This window comes from Capricornis sumatraensis, chromosome 13, assembly GCF_032405125.1.
Source record: "Capricornis sumatraensis isolate serow.1 chromosome 13, serow.2, whole genome shotgun sequence".
In the NCBI taxonomy this organism is placed as follows: Eukaryota; Metazoa; Chordata; class Mammalia; order Artiodactyla; family Bovidae; genus Capricornis; species Capricornis sumatraensis.
This window is the reverse complement of record NC_091081.1, coordinates 17,884,140-17,906,537: the sequence shown is the minus strand read 5'-3', so window position 1 is coordinate 17,906,537 and position 22,398 is coordinate 17,884,140.

Here is a 22,398-nt window from a genome sequence, read left to right as displayed (position 1 = left end):
ACACTCTCCCTGTATAATTTACATAATAATGCTCTACCCTACAAAATTGTATTAAAGTCACTAATTACTCGTGAAAACTACTTTTCATTAGAGGTTTTAAAACTCATTGGTACTTTAATAAAATTCATTGAGCCTAGCCTTATAATGAAAAAGTTGTTACTGTGGTGCAAATTTTCAGTTTTATTGATTTTTGCCTGACATTAGGATAAATATGGATCATGTGTTAGGAATTCAACACTTTGGATATGCTGGATAATAAAATGAAGATTCACACTCAGTTAATAACAAAGTGGTCCTGGTAGGCACACTGACAGAGGAGTCCAAGGCAAAGGTCTGAGCTTGTAATTAGTGTGTGTGTACAGCTCCGTGTAGGTCTTTTTTCCTGCGTGATAGTACAATCTGCATTCTTCCTCTCTCATCTACATTCTCCCATCCCACAGGCTCACATTATCATTTCTGTAGATAACATCTCCAATTCCCAGCACTTCAGAGCAGGGTCTCTTTCCTTAAAATTCATTGAATATACTGTCTGTCTATACCACTCTTTTCATACACATGTGAAACCAGGAGTCAAGTTTAATATAAAATTTTATTGAAGAATTAAACTTTCATGAATTTGTGTCATTTTGCCAATAAATTTTAAGTATTTAAGCACAATATGTATAGTTATTGAATATTAAATACATTTTAAAATGTATTTACTTCTTTGATATTACTGTGCACAAAATACTCTATACATGTTTTATTGAAATTAGTCTGTAGTCATTTCTAGCCTCTTCACTCCTAAATATTTCACAGATTACTGACAATATAACTGAACCAGCATATATATGATTTAAACCACTTCAAAACTGTTCTCAATGCCTTTTTTAAACAAGCAGATATGAACAGCTTCTTCATACTTGTTTGTATGTATATACATGAAGATCTTTTGAGCCAGGTTGATCAATTTCAATGGAAATATAAGGGAAGAATTACGGTAATTATTTACTTTTGACTAGAATTTTAAAATAAGAGTTGAAGGATGAAATCCAATATAGGGTAAGCACATTCTACTCTGTATTTCGTATTGAATGCAGCTATAAAATCTGGACCAGAACAGCTATTTGATGTCTCTAGAATGTAAATAGTAACATATGGGTAAGGAAAGAAGACCAGAATTAGTGATAAGTTTCCCATTTCTTTTTCCCTTCAATCTCATCTCAGTGATGTTCAAAACAGAAAGGAGTATTAGGGTGCAGATAGAAAGATCTCAGGAAGGAGCACTTTACTCCTGACTTAAGAAGAGATAAAGAGAATCCCTAAAACACATAATGTGGAAATACCTTCTCATCTTTGTCTGTAGCCTCTCAAGCAATCCTATGGTGAGTTAGCAGTAGCATTGGGAGCTGGGCCTTGCAGGAACCAAAATTCTGAAGAGGAAACCTATCTTTCTGTTTGATAGAACTGCAGTCCCATGAAGGTAGGTCACGTGACCCATTGTTTTTGTCTCTTATCTTTCCAGATGTGAGTGCAATCCTGGAAGCAAGTAGCAAACCAGGGCCATGAAAGCACTACTTCACTGTCTAGGAGACTGAAAAGGAAGCCTCAGAAAACTGCTATACTGGCAGGACCGCAGAGAGATAAAGATAGAGAAACTCAGGAAAACAAGCCCTTAAAGCTGTTTATGACTCCTTGGGCTCAACCTCAAGCTGAATAATGTAGATCCGATCAGCCTTCCAAAGAGTTTGAGAAGGGAACTTACAGATTGACACCCTAGACTCTAACCATGGGATGGTGCACACATTTAAATTTGAATAGAACTGAATAGGCTTTGAGAACCGAACTGACAAAGAAACTATAGCACTTAGGTATGTTGGAATTTGTGCTCTGAACCTAACTACATTGATTGTCTGCTAAAACAAAATTATTAACATGTCATATAGAATTTACAATAGGATTCAGAAGTTTGTAACATAATATTTAAAATGCCCAGATAGCAATCCATAATTACTAAGCATATGAAGAACAACAACACAAAAAGCTCATAGAAAAAGACAATCAACTGATGCCAATGCAGAAGCAAGATATTGGATGTACTTGACAAAGACCTAAAAGTATCTGTTACAAAAGTATTTCAATAGGCAACTGTGAACATTCTTGAAATGAGTGGGAAAAAATAAATACCAAAGAAATAGATTAAAAGAAGAAAGAGAAATTTTGTAACTGAAATATATATTTATATATAATAGAAATTAAAAACTCAATGGATAGGCTTAAAATTTAAATATAGATTACAGAAGAGTCAGTGAACCTAAAGAAAGATCCATGGAAACTGTCAAATCTGAAGAAAATACATTAAAAATGAATAAATAAATAAATACAGCCCCAAGGGCCTTGGGGAAATAACAAAAGGTCTAATATTTATGTTTTCAGAGTCCTAGAAGGAGAGAAGAAAGAATGTGGTGCTGAAAAATATTTTGAGTAATGACTAAAAATGTCCCAGATTAGGTGAAAGACAAGAGCTTACATATTCAAGAATCTAATCAAAGCTCAAATGGAATTAATTCAAAGAAATCCATGCATAAATATATAATAACCAAAAAATCCATGCAGAAACACAATAAACAAAAAATCTCTATAGCAACCAAAGGAAATGGAATATGTACTACAGGGAAAGAATTCAAATGACTGCATGTTTCTCATTAGAAAACATGAACCAGAAAGAAGAAGATACATGAAGGAAAAGAATTGTCAACCCATTTATTCTATAAGCAGCCAAAATATCCTTCAGGAATGAAGTTGAGAGAAAAGTCATTCTCAGATGAAATTAAGTTACAAGAATCTATAACCAGTGTACCTATTCTAGAATAACTGCTAAATAAATAATTTTAGCTAAGAGAAATATTGCCAGAAGTAAACTTGGAAAAATCAAGAATAAAGACAAGCAACAGAAATAGTAAATATCTGTAAAACTAATACTAAGTGAGTACATAAAATAGATCATTCCTCTTCTATTAGGCTCTTTAAAATATGTTTGACAGTTGAAAACAAATATAATAATAATATCTGATGAGAATTTCCATGTATGTATAGAAAATCCGATGGATGGAGGAGCCTGGTGGGCTGCAGTCCATGGGGTCACTAAGAGTCAGACACGACTGAGAGACTTCACTTTCACTTTTCACTTTCATGCATTGGAGAAGGAAATGGCAACCCACTCCAGTGTTCTTGCCTGGAGAATCCCAGGGACAGGTGAGCTTCGTGAGCTGCCATCTATGGGATCACACAGAATCGGACACGACTGAAGTGACTTAGCAATATGAGATGACTAAAGCACAAAGGAGAGATGTAGTTTAAAAAAAAAAAAACTACACAATAGTAAAATCATCACTCCACTTTCAGTGGTAGATAATTTATTCTAAGTAAGTCAAATGTTAAGCATGTATATTATAATCCCTACAGCAACCATTTAAGAAAATACAAGGATACACAGTGAAAAATACAATGAAAACATTAAAATTCAATATTAAAATGTGTGAAACTGCAGAAAGTGGAATTTTTTTTTAAAAAAAGGAAAAATACAGAAAAAAATGACAGAATTAAAACCAAACATATTAAAGTTACATTAAATTGAAATGTCCAACAATACCAAATAGATATTGCCCAAGTATGTGTGTTTTTATTCAACTTGTTAATATTTATATGTATACATACATATACTGGAGAAGGAAATGGCAACCCACTCCAGTATTCTTGCCTGGAAAATTCCATGGGCAGAAGAGTCTGGTGGGCTACAGTCCATGGTGTCACAAAGAGTCAGATACAACTACGGGGTCACAAAGAGTCAGATACAACTGAACACACACACACACACACATATATATAGATCAAGAGAGAAAAAGACTTCAGTGATCAGATAATGATTCTTATGCTTTAATGATTTTATATTTGTAATCTCTGAGATGGCTGGATTGCATCACCGACTCAATGGATATGAGTTTGAGTGAACTCCAGGAGTTGGTGATGGACAGGGAGGCATGGCGTGCTGCAATTGATGGGGTTGGGAAGAGTCAGACACGACTGGGCAACTGAACTGAAATGAATCTCTACTTCTCTGATAGTTAAATAAGATGTACTTTGTTTTATGAATCTAGAATGTAATATTTTGGGGCTTGCTGGATACCCTAGCATATGATGCCTGACTGATGGCTATCAGCTCACACACTGCACGCCGTTTAAACACTCTGTGACAGGGAAGAAATTTCAGTTTGGGGATTTTTGCTGGGGCTTCTGTGGCTTTTGAATTATGAGGTACAAAGTAACCATGTGTCTTTTTCTATAAATCTGGTAATAAATTTCTCTTCTATCTGAATTGTATGTAGCAACAAGAACATAAATGTAATACACTCTGACACAGGGGTGGAGGTGGGGATAGACTCAGTTCCCATTTTCCTTCTTCATTATGCATAGGAGCATTAACTGTTGTCCTGGATAAGTTCCAACTCTGGTAATTACTTTCTCCCCAAAATCCCCACAATAGTTTTAATTGAACGATTTATTTTTTCCTTCTCATCTTAAAGCATGTGCCTATGCCTGTCTCCAACACCTGCAGAAATACATCTGCTCTGAGGTAAAATTCAAGAGACTGTGGATGTAGCCATTTTCATAGAAAAAGCACTTTATTTTCTTTCTGGATGAAAAAAAGCTGAGGAAATTTAAAGGAAGAAGCTCCTCTTCTTCAATGTAAAGGCAGATGATTAAAGAGATCAGTTATGAATATTTTATATCCTTTAGTCTTCCTAATACATAAAAAGTAGCAAAGCAGTGGACTTGTTAACATCTGATATTTTTGTAATACCTGAGAAAAAACATTAGATCTCTATTTTTCATTCTCAGTGTCAAAGACTTATGCCCACTAGTAGAAACACTGACCAGCCACCTACTTATGAATTTTCAGAAATGATTTTTCAGAAAGCTACATTTTTCTGAGCATCAGGAAAAGTAAATGAAATCTAAATGTCAATGCTGAGTATAAGGTACTTTAATAAAGGAATGAGGTATTATTATAACTAAATACAACAGCCCATTTTTGAGGATGGATTAGATCAGCAAGTCCCAAACTTATCTGATAAGAATTAAGACACTTGCTTAAAATACAGATTTCCAAGCCTCTCTTGGCAATGAGAGGAAAAGAAAAGTTATATAAGAAAATTTGACCTCAAAAACCCTCCATCATCCTTCCCAATCCAAAGTCTTCATGTCTGTTCCCCAACTATTAGCCCTCACAAGGCTCCTTCATCTCAAGATTGGCTACAGAATGGAATCATCAGACAAGATTTTAAAATACTGATGCCTGATCCCACTGCAAAAGATTCTGATTTCCTAATTTTGAGAAGAAGAGTAGATATTTGGTATTTTCAAACTTCTCTGGATAATTCTAATGTTCACCCAAAGTTGAGAACTGAATAAAGATCATTATAGAATAACCCAGAATAAAAAATGATATTCCTGCCTTGGCTTTCTGACTACACTAGAGCAGCACATTGGGTTCCACAGAGATGCAATGACTAAGTAGGGGGAACAATAAGCTCAGGAATGACACAGATCTGGGTTGAATCCCAGATCCATCAGTTTTAACATGATCTCAATAAAGGACAGAAATGGTATGGACCTAACAGAAGCAGTAGGTATTAAGATGAGGTGGCAAGAATACACAGAACTGTACAAAAAAGATCTTCATGACCCAGATAACCATGGTGGTTTAATCACTCACCTAGAGCCAGACATCCTGGAATGTGAAGTCAAGTGGGCCTTAGAAAGCACCACTACGAACAAAGCTAGTGGAGGTGATGGAATTCCAGTTGAGCTGTTTCATATCCTGAAAGATGATGCTGTGAAAGTGCTGCACTCAATATGCCAGCAAATTTGGAAAACTCAGCAGTGGCCACAGGACTGGAAAAGGTCAGTTTTCATTCCAATCCCAAAGACAGACAATGACAAAGAATGCTCAAACTACCACACAATTGCACTCATCTCACACACTAGTAAAGTAATGCTCAAAATTCTCCAAGCCAGACTTCAGTAATATGGGAACTGCAAACTTCCTGATGTTCAAGCTGGTTTTAGAAAAGGCAGAAGAACCAGAGATCGAATTGTCAACATCCGCTGGATCATTGAAAAAGCAAGAGAGTTTCAGAAAAACATCTATTTCTGCTTTATTGACTATCCCAAAGCCTTTGACTATATGGATCACAATAAACTGTGGAAAATTCTGAAAGAAATGGGAATACCAGACCACCTGACCTGCCTCTTGAGAAACTGATATGCAGGTCAGGAAGCAACAGTTAGAACTGGACATGGAACAACAGACTGGTTCCAAATAGGAAAAGGAGTACGTCAAGGCTGTATATTGTCACCCTGCTTATTTAACTTCTATGCAGAGTACATCATGAGAAATGCTGGGCTGGAGGAAGCACAAGCTGGAATCAAGACTGCTTGGAGAAATATCAATAACCTCAGATATGCAGATGACACCACCCTTATGGCAGAAAGTGAAGAGGAACTAAAAAGCTTCTTGATGAAAGTGAAAGGGGAGAGTGGAAAAGTTGGCTTAAAGCTCAACATTCAGAAAACTAAGATCATGGCATCTGGTCCCATTACTTCATGGCAAACAGATGGGGAAATAGTGGAAACAGTGTCAGACTTTATTTTGGGGGGCCCCAAAATCACTGCAGATGGTGACTGCAGTCATGAAATTAAAAGATGCTTACTCCTTGGAAGGAAAGTTATGACCAACCTGGACAGCATATTGAAAAGCAGAGACATTACTTTGTCAACAAATGTCCGTCTAGTCAAGGCTATGGTTTTTCCAGTGGTCATGTATGGATGTGAGAGTTGGACTATAAAGAAAGCTCAGCACTGAAGAATTGATGCTTTTGAACTGTGGTGTTGGAGAAGACTCTTGAGAGTCCCTTGGACTGCAAGGACATCCAATCAGTCCATTCTAAAGGAGATCAGTCCTGGGTGTTCATTGAAAGGACTGATGCTAAAGCTGAAACTCCAATACTTTGGCCACCTTATGTGAAGAGTTGACTCATTGGAAAAGACTGATGTTGGGAGGGATTGGGGGCAGGAGGAGAAGGGGACAACAGAGGATGAGATGACTGGATGGCATTACCGACTCAATGGACATGAATTAGGGTAAACTCCGGGAGTTGGTGATGGACAGGGAGGCCTGATGTGCTGCAATTCATGGGGTCACAATGAGTCAGACACAACTGAGCAACTGCACTGAACTCAACTGATTGCCATTTAAAAGACAATTCACCTGAGTCTCAGTTTTCCAGTTATGTAACAGGGAAAATAATGCCCATGAGTCAAATAGATGAACCACATGCCTGCCATATTCAACTTTCTCTTTTGCCTTAGCCAGCCCTTTCCACAGGCCCAGGAAGTCACTCTTTTTTGAGTTTGGTGACCCTTTCTATCTACGTAAAAGAGTTCTTCTTATGCTTATTAATTATTAACCATGCCAGCTTTTATTCTCAAAAGTACTCTGGTTTGGAATATTAACCTAAGTAGTCATCTTCCCATATACAATATTTTTCATTCATTACTTAAAATTGACTTCCCTGAGACAGAAAATTGGCCTATAGCGTGAACCAAACTTACCATCCTGATTATAACTTTAAATAAAGATCAAGTATATAAGTCAAATAGGTTATCTATACTTCACAGCAAATTACCTGAAAACTTAGTGACTTGAAACAACGCACATTATGTCATAGTCACTACAGGTCAGCAATCCAGGGATGATCTGTTTCAAGGTCTATCACTGCAATTAAGTTGTTCTCACCAAGTGAGCAAGAAATAGCAACTATTCTAGATATAGTGGTAAGACAATTGCATATCAGAGGATGGGAAATACAATAAAAATTCAAAGAACTTCTGCCTCTGAAATTTCTCAGGGTCTGGTGGTATGCAGCATGTTGAAAGAGTGAACAAAAAAATGGAAAATACATTTCAGGCAGAATATATATATATGTACACATACACATATATTATATATATATATATATTTCAGGGTAAATCAGTTAGCTATAAGCTGGTAAAAGGTCTATTAGGACATGAGTAGTCAACTAGGTGAATCAGAAAAAGTTTCAAATTTCCAGAAAACCTTGACAATTTATCTATGAAACAAATATGACAGCTCTGTGTTATAAACCCTGCCAAGCCTTTTTATCAACACCTCATCCCTAGAGAGGTCTTCTTTTAATTTCTCACCATGTAGCTCCGCACCTAGGCAACTTCCTGCTTTTCAAAAGTTCCCACTGAGTTTTAGACAGTCCATGCCATGAAATCCATGTTGTTTTTTCTCTTTAATTTCCTTAAGTTAATTCAAATGCCTTTTTGCTTCTGTAATCAGAATCTTCACTAAAACAATTTAACTGAGTTACAGCAAAGTTTAAATGAAACAGTGCAGACAAATCATATAGAACTTCATTAGGACTCATAAACAGATGTTGATCTAAGTCATGACTACAATGATTGAAAGAACTAAACTAACTGAAGCATACGTGAAAGCAAGGAAATAGGTGGTTAAACCATCTCAAAACCACATCTGACAAAGAATGGCTAAAGGAACCAAAGTGTTTTGTGAGGATAAGAGAGTTCACAGAAGGCATCTACCTTTTTTTTTCCCTCAAATGTTGAAAGCCTATCATATACAAGATGACTTCACATACATAAAAGCAGGATGCTGTGTGGAGTGAAGAGGATGGGCAGAAGTGTTTTAAGGGGCAAGACCTTATTCACCATTAAAAGAACTCAACTGTAAGAAGCTTTGTTGGGAATGCAGAAGATTTAAAGCAGACAATATTTAAAATCTTTCTAATTCTAACCATATAAATTTGTGAAATAAAAGAAGAAATTTGATCTTTCTGGGCCTTAGTTTCCTCTTGCATAAAACAGCTAGGATAGTAACAGTCTTATCTACCTGTGGTTGTTGGAAAAGTCCAATGAGACTATGGAAGACTATAAAATATTCTATAAGATTGTAAAATATAAACTGAAGAATCTTACCACACTAATTAAAATCTCCACAAAAATATGTTACTTTTAATCCTTAAGTAAATATTTATTGAATCTTTATTATGTATCAGGCATTCCTTGAAGTTCTTAAAATGCATTAATAAACAAAACAAGGTAAAAATATATTTTTATATGAAATGTCATATATGACAAAAATATTTCTTAATAATCTTGGGAATCTTGACCATGATCAATTGCAGCATGAGCTCAAGACTCAACCATCTTACAAAATTATGGGGAAATAAAAAGAGAAATTGCACTCATCTCACACACTGGTAAAGTAAATTTCAAAATTCTGGCTCAAAATTCTCCAAGCCAGGCTTCACCAGTATGTAAACCATGAACTGCCAGATGTTCAAGCTGCATTTAGAAAAGGCAAAGAACCCAGAGATCAAATTGCCAACATCCGTTGGATCATCAAAAAAGCAAGAGAGTTCCAGAAAAACATCTACTACTTTATTGACTATGCCAAAGCCTTTGAAATTAAGAGATGGGAATACTAGACCACCTGACCTGCCTCTTGAGAAATCTGTATGCAGGTCAGGAAGCAGCAGTTAGAACTGGACATGGAACAACAAACTGGCTCCAAATCGGGAAGGGAGTATGTCAAGGCTGTATACCGTCACCCTGCTTATTTAACTTCTATACAGAGTATATCATGAGAAACATTTGGCTGGATGAAGCACAGGCTGGAATCAAGATTGCTGGGAAAAATATCAGTAACCTCAGATATGCAGATGACATCACTCTTATGGCAGAAAGTAAAGAAAAACTAAAGAACCTCTTGATGAAAGTAAAAGGGGAGAGTGAAAAAGTTAGCTTAAAGCTCAACATTCAGAAAACAAAGATCATGGCATCTGGTCCCATCACTTCATGGCAAATAGATGGGGAAACAATGGAAGCAGTGACAGACTTTATTTTTCTTGGGCTCCAATATCACTGTAGATGGTGATTGCAGCCATGAAATTAAAAGATGCTTGCTCCTTGGAAGAAAGGCTATGATCAAACAAGACAGCATATTAAAAAGCAAAGACATTACTTTGCCAACAAAGGTCCATGTAAGTCAAAGCTATAGTTTTTCCAGTAGTCATGTTTGGATGTGAGAGTTGGACCATAAAGAAAGCTGAGGGCTAAAGAATATATGCTATTGAATTGTGGTGTTGGAGAAGACTCTTGAGTTCCTTGGACGGCAAGGAGATCAAACCAGTTGATTCTAAAGGAAATCAGTCCTGAATATCCATTGGAAGGGCTGATGCTGAAACTGAAGCTCCAATACTTTGGCCACCTGATGCAAAGGACTGACTCGTTGGAAAAGACCCTGATGCTGGGAAAGACTGAAGGCAGGTGGAGAAGGGAAGACAGAGGATGAGATGGTTGGATGGCATCACCAACTCGATGGACATGAGTTTGAGCAAGCTCTGGGATTTGGTGAAGGAAAGGGAAGCCTGGCACGCTGCAAGTCCATGGGGTGGCAAACAGTCAGACACAACTGAGCAACTGAACTGAACCTTTCTTGGGGTTCTCGCAGCAAGAATAATGCAGTGGGTTGCCATTTCCTCCTCCAGTGATCCATGTTTTGTCATAACTCTTCATTATGACCCATTGTCTTGGGTGGCCCTGCATGGCATGGCTCATAGCTTGACTGAGTTATACAAGCCCCTTTGCCAGGTCAAGGCATTGCTCCATGAAGGGCATTAACAAGACTAGCTTTCCCATTTGGCCTTCTCAGTACCCCCAGTTTTATCCCCAGAGTTTGAGGTCTCTCAACACTATTAAGGTAGTACTTAGGACCTGCTTCCCTAACCGTGGATAATCTGATAATTGGATAACTGACACTATTCTTGCCACCCAACTCTCCTATGAGAATTATTATTCTCTTGACAGGTATGTTCTGAGATGCTCCTTAGGAACCAGGCACTGGGTTCTAGGCACAAGGGATACAACAATGAATAAGACGTTATTCTATCTCAGGATGTTTTCAGTCTGAAGAGGATATAGATATATAATGTATGTATAGATATATAGAGATCTCTATATATTTATAGATCTATAAATATAGATATTTATATGTCAAGTATTTCTGTGTGTGTGTATAGGAAATTGACAACTTTCCATTTTAGATCAAATCACAGGTAGATATCAGAATCAACTAGAAATTTTTCAAAATATATCCTTATATATTCTAATTTAGTAGATCTAAAGAAATGAAATTTGGAAATTAATTGATAGGTATATTGGATTCCAAATCATTGTACCAACAAGAGAATTAGATTAAAAAATAAAATTAACCGACAAAGTTTTCTCTTCCACCCTCCCATGCCATTTATAACAAAAACCTTTAGTTTTATGTGGCTGAATAAACAATGTACATGATTTAGTAATTTTTCATGTTCATTTGTAACACTGACCTTCACTTAAAATTTTTTAATATTTTTTAATATTACTTATAAAAATCCCATTCTTTCCTAAATCATTCCTAATCTAGGAGCCTGTTTAATCAGAGAACTAGAACTATTTTATCTCAAATCAACTTGAATAACTATAATAGTGGGTGACAAAGTCTTCGATAACTTTGCTGAGTAGAAAGTTTTTAAGTGAAAAGAGATATAGAGCCTTTACTATCTTTCTCTTTCCATTCACATTTTCAAGAACAGTAGGTAGCTTTGTTTCTCTTTCCTGAAAGGTATAAGGCCGCTTGTACTTCTTCATTATTGTTACTATGTCACTAAAAGAAGCTGACAGTTCTCTTAACCTTCCCCTTCTATTCTCATGCACTCCGCAATGCCCAGGTTATTTTCATTCCGATAGAACCTACATCACATTTGATTTGAGCTGTTCTCCCTAGAGAAGAATGAAGCCAAACTAACTAGACTGCTTCTATTGTTCTCTTGGGTGATACTTAATCACCATCAGGTTTATAAATTTATTGTTTAGGTCAATATAAACAACATGGCATCACACAATGGACACCAAAGCCACAATATTTTTCCAAGGGAAAGTTCAGATTTTAAAGGCTATTTAAAATCCAAAGGTGGATAAGCAAAAGCAAAGAGTTGGACATGACTGATCCCACACACATGCACACACACACACGTAGAGGGAAGGATAAATCAACTAAATATTTCTGAACATCGGGAAGCAGAATATTACAGTGGAAAGAAATGAGCTGTGGAGAGAGACCAAACTGGGTTTGAATCCTGGCCCCAACATTTTCACTGTAGCTTTAGGCTACCATAACTGACAATTTGCCTCATCATTAACTCTAATAAGATTTTAATGAGTTATTCAGGGATCTTGAAATGACAAGTGAAGATGTATCATGAGCTCCTAATACAGTCTCATATAGTCACAAAATGAATGAACATGTGCATGAGAAAACATTTATCCTTTAGTCAAAGTGCATTTATTATGAAAAGCAACTAAATAAAACATGATGTGAGGCACTACAAAACCATTCAAATGCACCAGTAATAATGGCCTTTTAGTTATTCATCTAGTATTTTGTCTAGTCTCTGTTTGGAATGACTGATAGAATCATTAAACGTATGGATTATCTTGTTCCTATCATGGGTGAGATTATAGATATGTAATGAATCAGAGTTATTTTTTCTGAAGTTGACCTTCAGACTGCCTCCCATACAATCATCTCTTCCTTTACTTTCCCACCCCCATCCTCATTTACTGGAGTAATACATTTCCAAAGGATCGTAAAGGAAGGAAGGCAGGGGAGGGGAGGCAGGATAGGGGGAAAGAGGAAAAGAAAAAGAAGAGAAGGAAGACACAAATTAAAAAAAAACTAAAGAGTCTGGTTCAACCTGATTTAAGAACAAGCTATAACTTTCCTTAATGAATTAGATTTGGTTTTGTTAACAAAACATATAAAATTTTGTTTTGGTTCTAAATAAGTGGTTAATGGAAGGTGACTTTAATAAATTTAGGGAAAAAATCCTAACCTTATAAAAGGAGTACATCAAGGCTGTATATTGTCTCCCTGCTTATTTAACTTCTATGCAGAGTACATCATGAGGAACGCTGGACTGGAAGAAGCACAAGCTGGAATCAAGATTGCTGGGAGAAATATCAATAACCTCAGACATGCAGATGACACCACCCTTATGGCTGAAAGTGAAGAGGAACTAAAAAGCCCCTTGATGAAAGTAAAAGAGGAGAGTGAAAAACTTGGCTTAAAGCTCAACATTCAGAAAACGAAGATCATGGCATCTGGTCCCATCACTTCATGGGAAATAGATGGGGAAACAGTGGAAACAGTGTCAGACTTTATTTTGGGGGGCTCCAAAATCACTGCAGATGGTGACTGCAGTCATGAAATTAAAAGACACTTACTCCTTGGAAGAAAAGTTATGACCAACCTAGATAGCATATTCAAAAGCAGAGACATTACTTTGCCAACAAAGTTCTGTCTAGTCAAGGCTATGGTTTTTCCAGTGGTCATGTATGGATGTGAGAGTTGGACTGTGAAGAAAGCTGAACTCCGTAGAATTGATGCTTTTGAACTGTGGTGTTGGAGAAGACTCTTGAGTCCCTTGGACTGCAAGGAGATCCAACCACTCCATTCTGAAGGAGATCAACCCTGGGATTTCTTTGGAAGGAATGATGCTAAAGCTGAAACTTCAGTACTTTGGCCACCTCATGCGAAGAGTTGACTCATTGGAAAAGGTTCTGATGCTGAGAGGGGTTGGGGGCAGGAGGAGAAGGGGACGACAGAGGAGGAGATGGCTGGATGGCATCACCAACTCGATGGACATGAGTTTGAGTGAACTCCAGGAGTTGGTGATGGACATGGAGGCCTGGCATGCTGCAATCATGGGGTCGCAAACAGCTAAACACAACTGAGTGACTGAACTGAACTGAACCTTGTAATGTTTTGTTTTGTTTTTGTTTTTGTTGCTATAAATTCAACATTGCCTTCTGTCTTAATTAGGCAAGAAATGCATGATCCACCCTATTTATAACATGTTCAAGTAATATCCATGCATGTACCAAAACATGAAACTAGTCTGCTATGTCCACCGGCTTCCTATTCTTTCCCATTGTCTACAGTCCTTTCCTGCACTATAATACAAATGCAGAATTTATGCAACAGGAATAGATGGATCAGTGCATGAATGATTAGACATTTGCAGTCTAGCAGCCTTGGGTTTAAACCCTGGCTCTTCCCCCAGCTGTGTAATATTTTGTGTATTACTAAACATCCCTACCTCAGTTTCCTCATCTGTGAAAGGATATAATAATGATACTTTCTTATAGGGTCACTGTGAGAATTTAATTAGATTGTTATTCAGTTTCCTTAGCATAATGTGTGTCATAAAATAAACATGCAATAAACCGAGCTGTTATTGTTCTTCACATCTTCATTTGTTTTGTTAATTCTCTTGTTTTCTTACAAGGAACTAATGCAATTCATTACTATATGCCATCTTTAATTTTAATTTATAGTATGGTTTAATAGATTAATTTTTTTAGAGCAGTTTTAGCTTCACAACAAAATTGAGAGGAAGGTATAAAGATTCCCCATATGCTCCCTGTCCCTATATATCCAACTCTCATTATCAACATCCTCTACCTGAATAATACACATTTGCCACAACTGAACAAATGCATCATCGATGGTGAACTGACATTAATACAAACTCATCATCCAAAGACCATAGTTTCTATTAGGATGTACTCTTGGTATTGTACATTTTATGGTTTAGACAAATTTATAATGGTATGTATCCATCCCTACTAAAAGTAGTTTCTCTTTTAAGATGTGACTGCTTACAGATACTCTGGAAACATCTATCATTTAATAAGAATATTTCTTGCTTATATTTTCATTAATGCTACTAGCTTCAGAATTTTGTGATACTTCCCTTTATTAACCTGATGTTTTGCTGACCCACGCTAACTTTTCTGTATATAAAGTGATAGTCACTCTGCTGAAGTGTTCAAGCATCAATACAGGTATATCAATCACACTCTTCTTACAGAAGAAATAAGGGAGAAATTACAAAGAGCAGTGATGAAGTCTAATCATTGAACAGAAGAATGAATAGAAAAATGTCAACAAAATATGTTCAATGCACACATCAAAATGAAGAAATACAGACACAGAGCAAACTCATATAATACTGCAGAGGGAGAAAAGTAATAGGAATGTCTGTGACACTGGAATATTCTCTTGACACACACTGGAGCAAGACAGGCTTAAAGATTTACACAAGTTCTGATCTGGTCTGGCATGAAAGCAATGAGAGGCTCATGGTGAGAACTACCCCCTTGGCTATCTGCCAACATGCCTGGAATGTCACCATTAGAGTTTTTATATTCATATTCTTTATTGAAATGCAATGCCCATTGAAGGGAACATATTATGAGTTATTATCAGCCTACATCTGAGAGAAAATGATTAAAGCTACCGATTAAAGCTAAAGAGAGTGAGGCACTTTCGGAGAAGGAACATTTCTGGTGTGGAAAGTTATGTTTGAATTCAAGGGAAACTCAAGCTAAAAATATAAGATGAAGGAAATTATACTTAAGACTAAAGGGCAAACAGTCCACACAGGCAAAACTTCTTCCATTTAAGAAAATGACCTACAAATACCTAAGCCTTCCAGAACAGAATTATAATAACCCATCTTCAATGATAAAAGAAAAAGAAAAAAAAAATCAGAGACTCTAGGGTAGAATAACCTGCAAGGACTGCCACAGCTACAGACTCTCTGATTTATGGCAATGTTAGGAATTGGGGCTGTCTCCTTCTGAGTACTACAGCATGCTATAAAAGGGCACTCTGAACCACAAGGCATAAAACAGCATGCTGAGGGAGGGATATTCCAAGTCAAAAATAATGGTGATAAATCAGAAGCAGTGAATGTGGCTATATGGTTTTATTTTGTTGAATAAAGTCTTTGCTACAATTTTTAGTACACTCTGTTGGAAAGTAAAGCCATGACAATCACACACAACTACAGGGATTTGTTTAATAAATATTCTCAAAAATAATATACTATCCTGCACTCAAGTATTTCAGAAATGAATATAGTCAAGATACATATATATATATACATATATCTATGTATAACCACATTTGTTTCTTTGATAAAGTAATAGAAATTCATTCCTACTTTTAAAATTAAGTAGTTTACCTGTAGATAAATAAAGATGTAACATAGCAAAGATGTAACAAAGCTTTGTTTTAATTATTAATGCCTAGTGGGCCAGACCCTATGTGTGTGTGTTTTAATTTTTAAATCTTCAAAATGAAAGACATAAATTTTAAATCTTCAAAATGAAAGACATAAAGTTGATTTAGTTATTGAATCAAGTAGACAGGAATAACAGTAATTTCCTCAAAGAACATTCTGTAATTTTGGTTTGCTGCTGCTGCTGCTAAGTCACTCCAGTCATGTCTGACTCTGTGCAACCCCATAGACGGCAGCCCACCAGGCTCCACCATCCCTGGGATTCTCCAGGCAAGAACACTGGAGTGGGTTGCCATTTCCTTCTCCAATGCATGAAACTGAAAAGTGAAAGTGAAGTCTCTCAGTCGCGTCTGACTCTTAGCGACCCCATGGACTGCAGCCTACTAGGCTCCTCCATCCATGGGAGTTTCCAGGCAAGAGTACCGGAGTGGGTTGCCATTGCCTTCTCCGGTAATCTGGTTTAGAATTGAATAAAATTTAAAATTGTAAAATTTCTTGGATTTCAAAGCAGTTCAGTAGGTTCAGTTATATGATTAGTTACTTATGAACATATGTAAAAATTGTATGCATGAATAATTAGATTGCCATCTGTGTGTCTTGCAGTGTGTTTCATCCTAAGTTACATTCTTGGGTGCCAGGTCTTTAAAATTTACTCTCTTGAGTACTTAAAAGTGATTTTGAAGTCCATGACATAGGATAATTTACAGCTTGTCTTTGGAACAAATTATCATGTCTTGATTCTCATTGACCTAAGCCAAACACTACTGTGGCTTCATATTCCCTCAAAATAACTCTCATGTTTGATGTTCATACGTATAAAATCACCCTCTCCCACCACATAAATAGTTAAACAAATATAAACCAATTGCTGGTATTTATAAGGGCTATAAAGAGACTGGAAAGAGGGATAATTAACTTTTACTCTTAATCCAAGGTTTAAGACAAACTGAAAACAGAATTTTGAATGACATTGTTTATTATCTTACCACCTACTCTATATATAAAAAAAAGCAAACAATGATGTACAAAACTGCTTTTGTGTTCTAATTAGTGGACAACTGTCCATCTATTAGGATAGAAAACCCGAAGTAAAATGGAAAATTTAGTGATTTTTTGGTGCAGTGATATACAAAATTACCAGTGATTACTAATGGAAAGTGATTCATGTGGAAGCTTTTAAAATATGTTCATGTTTGTGATTTGAGGCATCATGAAGGAATCTGGTTATTTTTTACAAATATCAGTATAATAATAACTTTTTCCTTATAAACAAAAAAAGGAAGGTGGTATAATTAAAAAACAAAAACCTATACCCTGAAGAATCAAATGAACCTAAATTTCAACTCAAGCATCACTTTAAAAAAATGAAGTATAGTTGATTTATAAGGTTTCAGATGTACAGAAGATTCATTCAGTTATATATACATATATATTAGTCATATATATATATGAGTTATACATACATATGTATAATTTTTCATTATTTTCCATTATTGGTTATTACTTTAGGTCTTTGTTGCTTATCTGTTTTATACATAGCAGTGTGTATCTGTTAGTTTCAAATTCCTAATTTATCCCTCCTCCATTCCCCTTTGGTAATTGTAAGCTTTTTCTACAAGCATCACTGATTATTAGTCATGTAACCTTAGAAAACTATTTAACTCTTATTAACTCCTAGTTTCCCCACCTACAAAAGAGATTTAAGTTTGGTGTGAGTATTAAATGAGGTAGTTTATACAAAGTGTTTGCACTGAGGAAGCATTCAACACATTATTTTTTAAAGAAAAGTAAGTGTATCTGATTTAAGTGTTTTTTCCCCCCTAGTCGAAATAATAACTCCATATTATTATTCATCATAGACATTTGTGGAATATCCAAGACTGAAGTACAGTTTAGGGCTACAAGTCAAGTCTACAGCCTAAAGCCTTAGCTTCAGAAGTAACTGATTCATCAACCTATCTTTGATAACACTTTTAAAGTATATAACTTAACTGGCCAGATAAGCCAAAACTTATATAGATTAAAAGATAATAAAAAATTAATTCACAAACTAAGCATGTATTGTAGTTCAAATTTCAAAGTCTAATTACATCTTTACTGAAATATAGGAAACCACTTCATCACAATGTTGATCAAAATGTATAAAAATGAACTATGTCTCCTTTTCATGTATAGAAAATGAAGTCTCATGAATATTCAGTATACTTATAAAATAAACCATTATTTTATCTATCAGTACATTTTTAGTGAAACTTATGGTATTTATTTATTTAGTAACCATAACTTAGGAAATTAGTAGCATAGGTTAAGAGAAAATTCAATTCATTAATCCATCAATTTTTTATTATTCTGCTATCACTTTTGCTATTAGCTAGCTTTTGATCTTCAGTCATTACGTAAAATACATACTGCTTTGTACTGAACTATAAAGTATAACATATATTTTTGAAGTAGAATTTCACAACTCACTATAAATAACAAATCTTACTTAATGCTTTACTTCCCTTTTCTAAATTTTTAAACTACCTCTGTCAAACAGAACCTCCTGATTTAACATGATGATTAAAACAATTTTTCTCCAAGTTTCTGGCAAATCACTTGCTTTTCTTTCTATCCCATCTTCAAAAATTGAGAGTTACCATCTTTTTAAAAAATAGATAAAGAAAAACAAGATGCGATCACTTGACCATAAACTGTCCATAACATATGAGCTCATCAACATGAATCAATTAGAGATCAAAAGGAGGTTGCAGAGAAGGAGTAAGGGCCTGGCACTTTGCAAAGTACGACAATATGGAGCCATTACAAGAGTTAAGTCCAGCGATAAGCTGAAACTACATATTGTACATCCTTATCTAATATTCAGAATAACCGTTTAGTGCCAAATCAAAAGCAGGCTCTGAACTGAAAATACACCAATAAGTAAGCTTTTGTTGTATAAACTGTAATCAAATGCTGAATACATCTCTGCTTATCAGGTTGAAAAATAAAGGTTGCTAAAATGAGCAGAATTTCAGTGTCTTCTCTCTACATGATTCAAGGAGACATAAATTATTATACAAATATAAAATCTTTGATCACATTACAGCAACATATTATTTTGAAAGTGTTATAAGCAATTTATTAGCTTTTCAAAACATGCCTTAGACTTTGAGGTTATATTTTAAACAAAACCCCAATTACAATTTGCTAATATGGTCTTACTATTCAACATATTTTTGACATTGCATAATATCTTATGCTAGTAATAAAAAGATATCAGTTCAATAAAATAGATTTATAAGTTAGTCATTTCCTATTGTTTAAAATTACCTTACTGATAACCTGTCTCCTTCCTAAATGCATCTGTGATGGCCTACATACCATAAAACTGGAAGCAACACAATAAAACATTAAAAATTACAGCTTGCAGGAATGGCTGGCTTAGGAAAGCTATAAGAATTTAGTTAAAAACTAAATTCTGGAACTCTTATTTTGAAGAGTGAAAAAAGTAAATATTGTTATCAGTAACAAACTAGGAAGAAGAATCCTAACTCCTGTTACAGAAGAAAACTCTTTGCATATGTTCACTGAATTTACAAAAATAAAAAAGAAACAAGAACAAATTGTGTATACATATATATATATATATATTACTTTACTAAACACATTAGAAAGTGTTGGGAAAAGAGGCAATTCTATGGAGTAAGTCTGAAATAAGTGGATAGGAAGAGAGTCTAGACATGAAATCTCTAAATTCCTTATAATTCAAGAATAATTAAAAGTTAATGTTTCATTTCATCTAGTCTGACAGCAGATTAAAGGTAGAAATATACTCACTGCGAACTTACCAAGAATCCAAGGTACAAGTACTGTGTACTGTTTTAAAGAAAATGTTTCAGATGCCAAGCATTTGTAAAATCTCAGTTCAGTACAGTTCAGTAACTCAGCCATGTCCAACTCTTGATGACATCATAGATTGCAACAAGCCAGGCTTCCCTGTCCATCACCAACTCCAGAGCTTGTTCAAACTTGTCCAACCATCTCATTGTCACTCATTCCTTTCTCCTCCTGCCTTCAATCTTTCCCAGCATCAGGGTCTTTTCAAATGAGTTAGCTCTTCGCATCAGGTGGCCAAAGTATTGGAGTTTCAGTTTCAGCATCATCCTGCCAATGAATATTCAGGACCAATTTCCCTTAGAATCAACTGGTGGGATCTCCTTGAGTCCAGAGGACCCTTAAGTGTCTTCTGCAACACCACAGTTCAAAAGAATCAGTTCTTTAGTGTTCAGCCTTCTTTATGGTCCAACTATCACATTGATACATGACTATTGGAAAAATCATAGCTTTGACTAGATGGACCTTTGTTGGCATAGTAATGTCTCTGCTTTTTAATATGCTGTCTATTATCTTCCAAGGAGCAAGTGTCTTTTAATTTCAAGGCTGTATTCACAAACTTCAGTGATTTTGGAGCCCAAGAAAATAAAGTCTGTCACTGTTTCCATTGTTTCCCCATCTATTTGCCATGAAGTGATGCGACTGGATACTATGATCTTAGTTTTTTGAATGTTGAGCTTTAAGCCAACTTTTTCACTCTCCTCTTTCACTTTCGTCAAGAGGCTCTTTAGTTCTTCTTCGCTTTCTGTCATAAGGGTAGTGTTATCTGCATATCTGGGTTATTGATATTTCTCCCAGCAATCTTGATTGTGCTCGTGCTTCATCCAGCCTGTCATTTTGCATGATATACTCCACATATAAGTTAAATAAGCAGGATGACAATTACAGACTTGATGTATTCCTTTCCCAATTTGGAATGAGTCTGTTTTTCCATGTCCATTTCTAACTGTTGCTTCTTGACCTGCATACTGATTTCTCAGGAGGCAGGTCAGGTGGTCTGGTATTCCCATCTCTAGAAGAATGTTGCATAGTTTGTTGTGATCCACAAAAGCTTTGGCATAATCGATGAAGTACAAGTTTTTCTGGAACTGTCTTGCTTTTTCTATGATCCAAGAGATGTTGGCAATTTGATCTCTGGTTCCTCTGCCTTTTCAAAATCCAGCTTGAACATCTGGAAGTTCACGGTTCACGTATTGTTGGAGCTTAGCTTGGAGAATTTTGAACATTACTTTGTTAGCATGTGAAGGTGAAGGTGAAGTCGCTCAGTCATGTCCGACTCTTTGCGACCCAGTGGGCTGTAGCCTACCAGGCTCCTCCGTCCAGGGGATTCTCCAGGCAAGAATACTGGAGTGGGTTGCCATTTCCTTCTCCAGGGGATCTTCCTGACCCAGGGATCGAACCTAGGTCTCCCGCATTGGAGGCAGATGCTTTAACCTCTGAGCCACCAGGGAAGCATGTGAGATGAGTGCAATTGTGCAGTAGTTTGAGCATTCTTTGGCATTTCCTTTTTTGGGGATTGGAATGAAAACTGACCTTTTCCAGTCCTGTGGCCACTGTTCAATATTCCAAATTTGCTGGCATATTGAGTGCAGCACTTTCACCACATCACCTTTTAGGATTTGGACTAGCTCAACTAGAATTCCATCACCTCCACTAGCTTTGTTCCTAGTGATGCTTCCTAAGGCCCACTGGACTTCACAGTCCAGGATGTCTGGCTCTAGGTGAGTGATCACACCACCGTGGTTATCTGCATTTTCATGTATAGTTCTTCTGTGTATTCTTGCTACGTTTTTTTAATATCTTATGCTTCTGTTAGGTCCATACTATTTTTGTCTTTGCATGAAATGTTCCCTTGGTAGTTCTAATATCTTGAAGAAGAGTTCTCTAATCTTTCCCATTCTATTGTTTTCCTCTACTCCTTTACATTGACCATTGAGGAAGGCTTTTTTATATCTCTCCTTGCTATTCTTTGGAACTCTGCATTCAGATGGATATATCTTTCTTTTTCTTTTTTGCTTTTAGCTTCTTGCCTTTTCTCAGCTATTTGTAAGGCCTCCTTAGACAACCATTTTGCTTTTTTGCATTTGTTTTTCTTGGGATTAGTTTTGATCACTGCCTCCTGTACAATGTTATGAACCTCCATCCATAGTTCTTCAGGCACTCTGTCAGACCTATCCCTTGAATCTATTTATCACTTCTACTGTATAATCATAAGGGATTTGATTTAGGTCATACCTGAATG